We start from the raw sequence: 10905 nt of genomic DNA, 5'->3' as shown, positions 1-10905 counted from the left end.
CTCCAGCCGCGGGCACGTTTCCCAGACGCGGTCGGCCTGGCGGAGCCTGTGCCACCCGAGCCAGTGGGTGCACGCTCTACGTTCGCACGTCTGTTGCTCCTCTGCAGGCAGCCCGCGGGCTGCAGGGGGACAGACCGCCCTCTGTCCTGAGATCAGGCAAGACCCGCCGGCGGGGCCACGTGGCGTGTCGCCGCAGAGCTGCTCGTACAGTCAGGAGGCCTCGTGTCCCGGTTGGTTCTCACGCTGGCCGGGTGTCCTTGGAAGAGTCTCTTGATTTCTGTGACTTTTGGTCTCATTATCTAAGAAATAGGCATAGAGACGTATACTCGACATGTCGCACGAAGTGGGCAGCGGAAGCAGGCGGGATGCGTGGCAGAACCGCTCAGTGGTCTGGAAAGCGTGGCACACGTGTGAGGGATGACGTCGCATAAACTGTATTTCTGGAATAATCGCATGAAACTCTTTCAGGGACGACTCACCGATGACGTCAGTGGTGCACCTCCTGTGACATGGGAGGCCCCGGTGCCTGCAGCTCACAGCTGTTTTACTGCAGTTACATGCCCAAGAGGACACCCCTCCCCCTCCCTCTAGCCCAGAAAGAAGGAGGCTCTTTCCTGCCTATATTTGGTGGTGGCATTGTCTTGGCCCTTTAGGGACTGGAATGCGCAGCGGGTTGTGGAGGAGAAAGGGAAAAAGCTGTCCTCACTGCTGACTGGCCAGTCTGCACCCCATAGGGAGGGACAGAGCGGGTTCGTGGTGACTCGCCACAGTCTTTCTTAACCCAGCTGCTCCCAGAAGGGACCAGCATAACAAGTAAAATACCTGCCAGAGACAGCAGGACTGTGTTAGCCTGGTACGTGTATGGCTTTCCCGGCCTCCGTGACAGAGCTGCGGGGGCTCGCCCGCTTCCTGGGGAGTGCGGGTCAGCCGGGGGACCGGAAGGAAGTCCGCCCCCGCTGCTCCAGTCAGGGAGATTCCTGAGGCACACGCGGGGGCAGGGACTCGGGGAGCGGGGTCCCCTCAGATGTTCCCTGACTGCTGTAGGCTGCAGTTATTTTCATCCGTGGCGTGATGACCTGCAGCAAAGGGTTTGTGAGGATTAGATGAGACCGTGTAATAACGTATATGGCGACTCCGGAGACTCGCTGTGCATGAGCTGTCACTGGGTGGAGTGAGCCACGTTTGGCACGTAGAAGGCCCTTCGTGGAGGGAGGGGGAGGAGAGAGGGATCTGTGGTGCCCCTTTGGCGATGCTCCCCCGGCCGCTGCGGATGGAGTGGCGTGCCTGCTGCCTGGTCTGCTCGGTGGGATGCCCGCCGAGGTCTCTGCGTTCACTTGTGGTCCGTAAGAATGGGAAAAGGGCACTTCAGTTCCTTTACTGGTTGAGGCAGAAATTCCTTTTCACTGCCGTTAGAATTTGGAGCTTGAAGTGACACCTGCCTTTTTACACTTTACCCTCTCATTTAACTGTCAGCCGCAGTAAGACCAGAGAGGGAAAGGGACTGACCTTGCTGGTTGTCAGGGCGGCCAGGACGGGAACCCCAGCCCCTCGACTCCCGCAGAGCTCAGAAAGCTTTCTGAACTGAGCTGCTTTTCTGTTTCTATCCTTGATAAAGCAGTAACTCTGAAATGTAGCTGTGCGGTGCTCGTTAAGTACGGCAGGTGGCCCCGACCTGCCTTTTCCCTTCCTGCAGCATGGCTCAGAGTTAATCCCCGGGCTGCTGACGGGGAAGATGGGGGTGGGGGGCGCTGTTTGGTATGTAAACTCATACCAGAGTATTTTTTCACCTGGGAGCTTATTTGGTTTGGATTGGAACAGGTCTCTGACACTGGTTTCTTTATTCTAAAAGCAGAGAGCGCTGTCGATAGACACTTTCCAGGGGGCAGAGGGTGACTGTCTTCCTCTGCCTGCATCCGTAGTGCTTAGAAGCGCAGTGGGTGGTGAGCTGAGCCGAGGGCGTGAGCGCTGAGCCAGGCGGTGGTTCCAGCCCTAGCTGCCTGGGGAGCTTCAGAAAAGCCTGCCCCCCGCCCCTCACCGGTCCACATGAGTTCTCCAGGGATGGAGCCCTGTGGCTACAGGGATGGAGAGCTCCCTGGGCCGTTCTGAGGGCAGTGGGGGCTGGGGGCCTCTGTCCATGTGTGTGTGGGGGGGGAGGGGGAGGCAGGTAGCGCAAGCGCCTTCTGCTTCCCCCAGCTTAGAATAGCTTCGGAGTGATTAAAGAATATTGTGCAAACAGATGTGGAAATTATGTAAGTGCCGCATCCAGCTAGTGCTCTAGCGCGCGTATATTTACCAGTTACTCGGTTTATTCCGATGTCTACCCATTATACTTTTTCTTCATGGAAAAATAACCTGACAGTTACTCATGCAGAACGAGGGCGCATCTGGTTCGATCTTGGCTCTGAAGTGCTCCGTGCTTGTCATATCCTTGATTGCACGGGCGGTGTGCCGGACAGCTTATAAACTTACCTCTCTAAGCACAGGCTATGGTGTCTGGCTTGCTTGGGTTTTGCTAACTAGCTGTGTAATTTTGGCCAAGTTTTAAAACTTGTCAAACCTGACTTCATATGTAAGATGGCATGACATCTCTCAGGATCGTTCTGAGATTTAAATGCAAACATGTCCTTGAAAGTGCTTAACTTAGTGCCTATGCTGAGCATGCAGGACGAGCTCAACAAAGTTGCCATTGGTGCCCCTTTTTCATAATTTTTAATGTGAATATTCAGAGCTAATAAATTTATCAAAGATACTTCATCCATAGCCCTTCTTTGCACCTAGGATTTCTTTAGTTTTAACCATTAGCTTTAATTCACCCCTTAAATATCAGCCTCTTTGAGTACCTTGAATTTCAAATGCGTTTAGCCAAGGGATCTCAAAATTGGAACATCGCCCCTAAAAGCTGATTTTAATCTGTGTGAATGAACGGTCCTGGGGCTTTGTTTGTTTCTTTGGGTTCCTTTCCCGAGCACCCCGCTCTGTGACTTCTGGTGCCAAGGGGGTCTTTGCAGCTTCGCCGGCAGCCTTGGGGGGTGTGTTCTCACGCTGCGGGAGGCTGAGGTGGTGTCCTTCATGTGCCCTCAGGACAAGGTTGGCTGCTTCCCCTGGACCTGTGCTTTTTCTTCTGAGCTCTCGTCCGTCGTGTGTGTGTGTGTGTGTGTGTGCGCGCGCGCGTGCGCGCTCGTGCATTATCTGTTACCTATTAGACTTTAAGGTCTGTTTGAACAGGGACTGTTGTTCTTGTCACTAGGTCCTCTGCACCTGGGGATGCTTAGCGCATATTACCTGTTCACCAGATATTATTAAATGATAATCTAGTAGGACACAAGATAAACCCACAAATTTAAAATTTCAGCTGCATCGACCCAACTTGGTAAATCAATTTGTCGATGCAAGTTTCAACTGTTTCAGTTGCGGATAGTTCAGCAGTCTCTTACTGAGTGGCTTTTAGGCCAGGCCCTGGAGGCTAGGCAGGTATTACATGGCCCCTGCCCTCCTGCCCATGCAGCCCGGGGAACGGGTGGGGGGGTGGGTTGCACGGATCCATGGACACGTGGCCGTGATGTAAACACGGCAAGTATTAGGATGATGCTTCCAGGGGAGCACCCTGTGCACTCGGAGGCTGGACCAGGGTTTGTAGTCTGTGAACACCGGCTACAAGTTGAAACATAATCGAGATTATTCTTTACATAGTCACTTGTGTACACTTCATAGGAAGTGCCTACCTTTAAATAGGCACTAAACAACTCTTGAATGGCTTTAGTTTTGAATGGCTTTTGCCTGGGCTCATTTTTCTTTCCTTAATTAGATGCACCGGGGCTTAAGCGAGTAGGTTTTGGGTTTGGCTCTGCCCTAGACCAGGCCATGTACTTCCATTATCTGGGCATAGAGGCCTCAGCTGTGAAAGCGGGTGTGGGCGAGCGGATGCGGAGGGCCTCTCTGCGTTCTGACTTGGCGACTCATCGTTTCAACCCGCTGTCCTTGGGAGTAGAGCAAGAACCTGGCGGTGATTGTTCACCTGCATTTCCAGGGACGTCACAGCCCGATGTGGGGAAAAGGTCGTCTTCAGCGAGCCAGGTGGAAGCATTGGTGGTCTGTTTGGCGCTCGGCTGTGAGGAGCTCGCGGCCAGGCTATTTTCCTCGGCGTTCGTGGAAGTGGTTGAGGTCACAGCGTCGGTGGAGTCGGTTGGAAGGGGGCGGAGGACTTTCACAGGTGGCGTTGAATGCATTTGAGCCGAACTCACTAAACCTTGTCTGTGAATAGATTTCAGGGACCCTGGCTTACGCAGGGGGATCGTAACGCTCCGGCCTGTGCTGCGGGATGTGCATGCGCCGGCGTTGCAGTCTGGCCGTGGACGCTCAGCGCTTGGCTGTGCGGTAGCTTGAGAGGACTCGGGCCTTCTGAGAGGGTGACATGTGGTCTCGTGTGTCTGTGGTTCGCTCTCTCAGAGAACCCGGGACCCCTTGGAGGGAGCGGTACCGCGTGAGCCACGATGCCGGGGTGGCCGGGGAGGCCAGCCACCTGGTGTCGCCGGCTCTCAGCTGGGGGACGGCGGGAGGAGCTCGGCTCTCGGCCTGATTTTCCGTGGCTGTTATTAATGGTAATAACGGTTGCTCACGTTTGTGGTTCGCTTCGTAGTTCGCAGAGACGTTTGAATTGCTCTAGCTCGTTTCATCCTCCCAGCAGTTCTGTGAAAAAGGCAGGTCAGTTCTCCTGTGCTCCGGTTTTGGGTGATTTTGCTGTGGCTCGCAGAAGTTAGCCCCTTGACCAGGGTTGGGGACCGAGCTGGCAGCAGGGATGGGCTCTCGGGCTCCCGGTGTCCCTGTGCTCACACCCTGCTCTGGACCCTCTTGACGACACGTCCCTGTTAGTCCGCTATAAACCCCGGCGGGGACTCAGAGTTTCTGTTCTTTTCAGAGCCTTTGGTTGTCCTGCCTTGTCACCTTTCCCCAAGACACACAGGCGCCTCGCGTGTGGGGCCTTCCCCCTGCGCCGAGTGCGTGCCCACCCTTCCGGATACGCTCCCCAAGGGGATCCCCGCCTGTGCCTGCCTCGCACCCCCGGCTTGGACCCTGGGGGGCCGGGGTTCAGTAAACGCTGCCGACCTGGACATTGCTGTCATTCTGTAAGTGCTGTGCGCGCCAGGTTCTTTGCTGTTTTAATTCACGCCAGCAAGGGCCACAGCTGAAATTGGCGATCGCCGTTAGCATACTGTTTTAAAACTGCGATCGTGTATCCTCTTCCCTCTCCCAGTGCGAGCTTTTCGAGGGTTCAGCCATGCGGCATCCTCTGCGTTGCCACCACAGTGCCCAGCTCGGTGTCTGGGCCGCAGTAAACGGGAAACCGAGGCTTGTTGCCCGAATGAGAGCAAGGCCAGCAGAGGTGTTAAAACTGGGAAACAGCTCCGCTCTCTTTAGCGACTGCTGAAGAATGAGAAGAATAGCAAGACTTGCGGTTTCATAGCATTCTTTACTCTCCTCCCCGTGGAAATCGTGTTTTAAAAGACGTTTTTAATACCAAACAGATACCATTCTATTCAGTGAATGATTCTGTGTTACGTTTTGTCTTTCCAAGAGTTAATTGTGCTATGCTAAATTAATATAAATTGCGTCAAAAGCAAAAACATCTGAGTTCTTTCTCTCTCGTTACTCTATTGGTGCTACGAGCTTAATGACCCAGCGAGGAACGGGCGGCACAGGTCCCGCGTAGAGTAGATTGCAGCACTAGATACTCCGTTTGCGGTCAAGTATGAAACCAAAGGCCTCAGAAGCTGTTGCATCTCTCTCTGTCCGTGCACAATTTGCGAAGGGCTTTCAGGAGCTAGCGTTTTACCTATGATCACTTTCTAATTTAAGTGAGAGCCGTATGATAACCACCAAAGGAGTATTTACTTAAGACATTTGCAAAAGAAATCTTTTTAGAAAAATTGACCCAATTCTCAGCTGGGGTTTAATTGCAGCTCAGAAAAGCAGCTGTATGCCCAGAGGGCTTTGGGGTTTCACTTTGTGACAGATGAATTAAATTTGTCATTGTAGGAACCCGTTATCCTTTGTGGCTTTATGAGCCCTTTCTCCTGAATGGAGTAGACTTTTCTATAAAAGTCACACTTCCTTTTTGAGAAGTGTTACAGTAATTTTATAGGATGATCTGCTCGTGTAACTCTAAGGGTGACCGGCCAGGAACCAGACACGCTGCTTTCGGCGCAGAGAGCGGGGTCTGGTTTCTGTCTTCGCAGCCCGAGGGGAGAGAGGCGCACGTCTGCGTGGTGGTCGTCGTTTCGAGCCCTACGCTGTCATTTCCTTCAGCTTTTAGGAGCTGAGCGGTGTGTGCGCATTCGAGCGTGGAGGGAGTGATGGCGTTAGCTACCGGCCACCCGTTCGCGTCTGCTTTCTCCCTGCCGACCGCCTCTCTGACCCCGCATAAGCCACACGGGGTCACCGAGTGGCCTTCCTTCTCTTTCATGCTCTCCTCGAGGGTTTTTGCAAGAATCGGCTAGAAAATATATGTAAACATGCTTTGTACTTTTGAGCTTTGGAAAATTTCAAGCCTGCGTGGATTTTTGAAACGTAAGTAATTTGAAACAACTTTAACATACGCGTTTACTGGCCGTTTGGCGCTGTTTTACTGCTTCCCGAGTGTAGGGTTTAAAGCCGTGGTTACCTGCGAATACCACTGGACCAAAGTTTACTAGATTTGCTCAGAAAGAGATAGGACTTCTCGTTTCGTGACCAGCCCCCAATGGCAGCCTGGGCATGGAGTCCCCTGTGAGCTTCCATGGTGGAGGTCTTACACGTGCTGTCACACCTCCTGCTGGGAGGATTAAGCCTGTCCCGTGTGACTCCAGTGGGAGCGTGCTCCGCAGCTGCAGCCTGGTTTCCTCTGGGTGTCACCTGTAGGAGGGGGCAGTAGCACCGTTACGTTGCAGGACTGTTGGGAGGGTTACAGGACACGCGACAGACGAGGAAAGTCACTCGACTGTGACAGAGGAAAGCGTCAGGAAGTAGTGTTTATTGGAGGACAAAGCCCGGGCAGCGTCGGCTCCCTCTGCCCCTCGTGCGCGGCAGGAAACCGAGTTGGGGGGCGGGATCCATGTGACAGCCCCCATCTGCTCTTGTCGATTTGGCCCGTCGTCATCTGCTGTCATCACAGCAGCAGCAGTTGAAGGGACAGCTTGCCTCGATTTGCATATTTGGGCGTTCGTGCTATTTATACATAATTAGAAAAGGCAGAGAAGCCTGTTTATGGCAAGCTGGCCAACTCAGCACAACATGGGCCAATCTGTTAGCTCACTTTACACGAGCACGGGCACAGAGCCCTCAAACAAACAAACACGTTTGCCTGTATTTAAGTTTCTCTCAAAAAAGGCATTCAACCGTGGGCCATATGGTTGCTAGACTTTTCCCGAAACGCATGCGTTTGACTATCAGACGTCTGAAACCGGAGGCCGTCTTAAAACACTGGCCTGGTTTCTGTGTCTCCCTCGCCTTCCCGATCTGTCCGATCTGTCCGTCGATCTGTCCGTGGTGAGGGGAGAAGCATGGAGGGAGGGAATGTCGCTTTACAAAGGCTCTCGATGCACTTACTCTGTCAGCTTCCCAGCGTCCCCTCCCTGTTTCCATTCGCAAGGTCAGCATCTCCGCGGGTGGTCGGGAGGCCTTTCTTCTCTCTTCCTGCTCTTTGTCTCTTTAGCATTGATTTCCCACTCTTCAAATAATTTGGGGTTTGTCCGTCTTCACCTATAAAAACGCAGGCTCTCCGCAGGCCAAGGCTGTCATCTCTCGTGTCCACTGTTACAGCACCGGTGCCCGGTGCAAGGGTCAATACATGCTTAGTGAATGAACGGGCTTAAAAAAACTGATTTTTCTTCCTTTTGACGCTTCATAAACAATGATTTGGAAAAAGCCGTATGAACAGGGAATGTAGGATTGTAAGCAGCTGAGGTTACTCAAGCTGCCACCGGGTGGCTCATCATCCCGGATACCCCGGGCACAGGCACAGTATGTTAGCGCGAAAGTATAGATGACTCCTTCAGGAAATGAGCCAGGTGTCGCGGCTTTCCGCCTAGGCGTGTGATGTTGCCAGGTGTGTCTACAAGAAAAATCACAGGCCTTTACATCCCTGGTCCAGACATAAAGTGATTTGCCCCAGGTCACCTAGAGAGAGATGGGACCCCAGGGTAGGGTCTACACCTGTCTTTCCGGGGCCTTTGAACCACCCACCACGCTGCCCATGTTACTGCCTCTGAGTGTGTCACAACAAGAGAGAAAAGGCACTCGGGTGTCACTGGTACCGAGCAAAGACCCCGCGGTTTAAAATAACGTTCACGAGTCTTGTATCAGAGAAAGTGGTGATTTTCCACAGTGCCTTTCATTTTCTCGTAAATTTCATGAAACAAATGACGATAGACGGAGTTCGGGGAACGGCAACTTCAGGACAAACGTTCCAGCAGAGAAGTAGTACCTTCCTCTTCCCAGTCTAGACGCGAGCGCTGGCTCCGTCTGCGGCACAGCTGGGAGCCCATCGGGCCCCCCTGGGGGGCCGGTCGTTACCCGGAAGTTGAGGGCAGCAGGCGCAGCGTCTTTGCTCCCCTCTAATGACATCTCATTAATTTTAAATCCGAGCGCCAGGAGAAGCAGATGGCGACGTGTGGTCATCGATAGCTTTTGCTTCCGTGCATTACCGAATTCGAGCTTGGCCAGTCCCACAGAGAACCGACCGTTGTCTGTCTCCTCCCCAGCTGTGCCCTTTTCCATATTGGTTCCAGAAGGGTCGCTCTGTCGCAGTCAGGAGTAAAGACCGACGGCCGATTGTTTGAAACCGTGGAATTCTATTTGCACGGCTGCGATGTCTGAAACAGCCATCAGAAGGTTACCTTCTCTGTTGTATTTCAAATCTAGGTGTTACTTGTGGATTTGCCGTGTAATTGTGTGGAACGTGACACGATTATGTTCTCCATATAGTGGGCTTCAGACTGCATTCAGCACCGATTTCCTCTTGCTACTCAGAAAATCCTTTGCGTGCCAAGTGTCAGTACTGACTCCTGGGCTAGCAGCGGGGCGGTGGGGCTGGGAAGGAACGGGTGACCGCGTGCGAAGCTGGGTTTGGGCGAGCACAGGAAGGGCGGGAGGTGTGGACTTGGCCAAGACCCCGCCGCTGGTTCACGGTCGCCTGTGAACCGGTCCATTCCTTGACCCATTTCCCTGAACCGTTGGTCGTGCTTGCTCAGGTCCCTACGTGAAGCTGTTCTGCCGGGCGTTCGTTTCGGCCGCTGCCAGGTGGCGGTGCTCCGGAGCGGAGGGGTGGCGTGTCGTTGCATTTCTGAGGTTCTCAGTTGTGCAGTTTTTAAAGTCGTGCTTACAGTTTCTTGTTGGTTGCAAGATATCCTTTCAGAAGCGCTTTCGGTCCGGCATATTTCCACTTATTTATTTTTAAAGGCTCCTGAGAGTAAGGGGGGCGGGGCGGGGTGGGGGACAGCCTCCGGGGACAGCCCGGGCGCAGCCGCTGCCTGCTTCGTGGGCAGAGATGAAGTCATTGTCCCCTGGGAGGCGCCCCCTCCCCAGCTCACCCGTTTGTGTTGGTTTCCTGACACCTGCGCATTCTGGCTTCGTCTGGGTCTCCTCGTTCATCTCAACGTACAGTTTCAGGCCGGGAGAGAGCGTGGCCATTGCGGTGCAGAGACACTCGTGCATTTGCCAAGTAAGCGTGAACGGGGGCGCGGCCACGGCGTGTGACTCGACAGAGCCGTGTGGGGGCACGGGGAATGGGAGCTGGACAGAGAACGGAAGGAAGGCCTGGGGGAGCGATCTGGACTCTTGGACGTGGTAGGTTTGAGGACGTGGGTTTATTTCAGACGGCTGGTCATGGTGGTGGGAAGGATTACTTAGCTTATCCCGTGGCCTCCGGATGCTTGTCCTGGGCAGCAGGTTAACGTCTTTAGCTGGAAAACTAAACGTGTGTGTATACATATTAAAAAACCTCTTTTAACTGTGGGTTGTCCAGTGTTTTGGGCATTACAAGAAAATTTTCTCTGTAGTAATGGGGACTTTTGGGTTAACTCTGAAAAGTAACGCTTTTCAGAAAGACACACATTTTCGTATACAAGTGGTAAAGTAAAAGGATAGTTTTCTGCTTTATTGAAGCATAGCCTGTTTTATTAGCTGAAATGCACATGCTAATGTTGACGAGAAGACGTTGGTCTGTGCCTATGAGTTTTGGGTCCATGACTAAGCTCTATAACCTTCCCGAGAGTTAGTTTTCTCATCTGTGAAATGATCACATCTACCGTGCAGATTATATTGTTATTTCAAAAAAATTCATGACTTGTTTGGAAGAGCAGCTCTCGTCAGGTTTATTGCTGTCTCATGAAATATTTAAGGGAGACTAGATTTGGTTTCTCTGGGGAGTAATAGCTACAGTTTATCGAGCATTGATGTAAGATTCTGTTAGGAAATTGCATATTATCCTATTAAGTCGTTATTCCTACCGGTGACCCTTGAACATCGCGGGGGTCAGGGGCGCAGACTCCCTGTGCAGTCGATAATCCAGGTATAGCTTTTGACTTCCCCAAAACTTCACTACTCATAGCCTGTGTTAACCAGAAGCCGTACCGATAACTTAAACAGTTAGTTAACACATATTTGGTATGTTATGTGTATGATATACTGTATTCTTAAAATAAAGGAAGCTAGAGAAAACATGTTAAAGTCATAAAGAAGAAAAACATTTAAATTATTATTATTTTTTAATCTGTGTGTGAGTGGGCCTGCGTTCAAAGGTCAGCTGTACTCTTTAAGGTAGAGATTATCCTTAAAAACTTTTTTACAGATAATAATTATACTGATGGTGGTGATGGTAATAGTCAAAATTTATTGAGGACTTCTGTACTTAAGTGCTTCACACAAGGACAT

The 10905-nt window shown here is 52.2% G+C and overlaps 1 protein-coding gene across 6 annotated transcripts in view; it reads left to right on the top strand.

The window, feature by feature from the left end:
* Positions 1 to 10905, top strand: part of AFAP1 (actin filament associated protein 1) — a 102081-nt gene that overhangs the window by 16744 nt on the left and 74432 nt on the right. The window contains exon 1 of one of the 6 annotated variants that reach the window (XM_025051711.1): positions 782 to 853. The exons of 3 other annotated variants lie outside the window; for them this stretch is intronic. The gene's annotated coding sequence lies outside the window, so the exon portion shown is untranslated. Of the gene's footprint in view, positions 1 to 781; positions 854 to 961; positions 1089 to 1319; positions 1340 to 10905 lie in introns of those variants that run through there. 2 more of the 6 variants (XM_015595013.2, XM_015595012.1) reach the window with 2 other exon arrangements.

The sequence above is a fragment of the Pteropus alecto genome, unplaced genomic scaffold (assembly GCF_000325575.1).
Source record: "Pteropus alecto unplaced genomic scaffold, ASM32557v1 scaffold5, whole genome shotgun sequence".
Lineage (NCBI taxonomy): Eukaryota > Metazoa > Chordata > Mammalia > Chiroptera > Pteropodidae > Pteropus > Pteropus alecto.
Note: the sequence above shows the minus strand (reverse complement) of the source record. Positions and strands in the feature narration are given on the sequence as shown.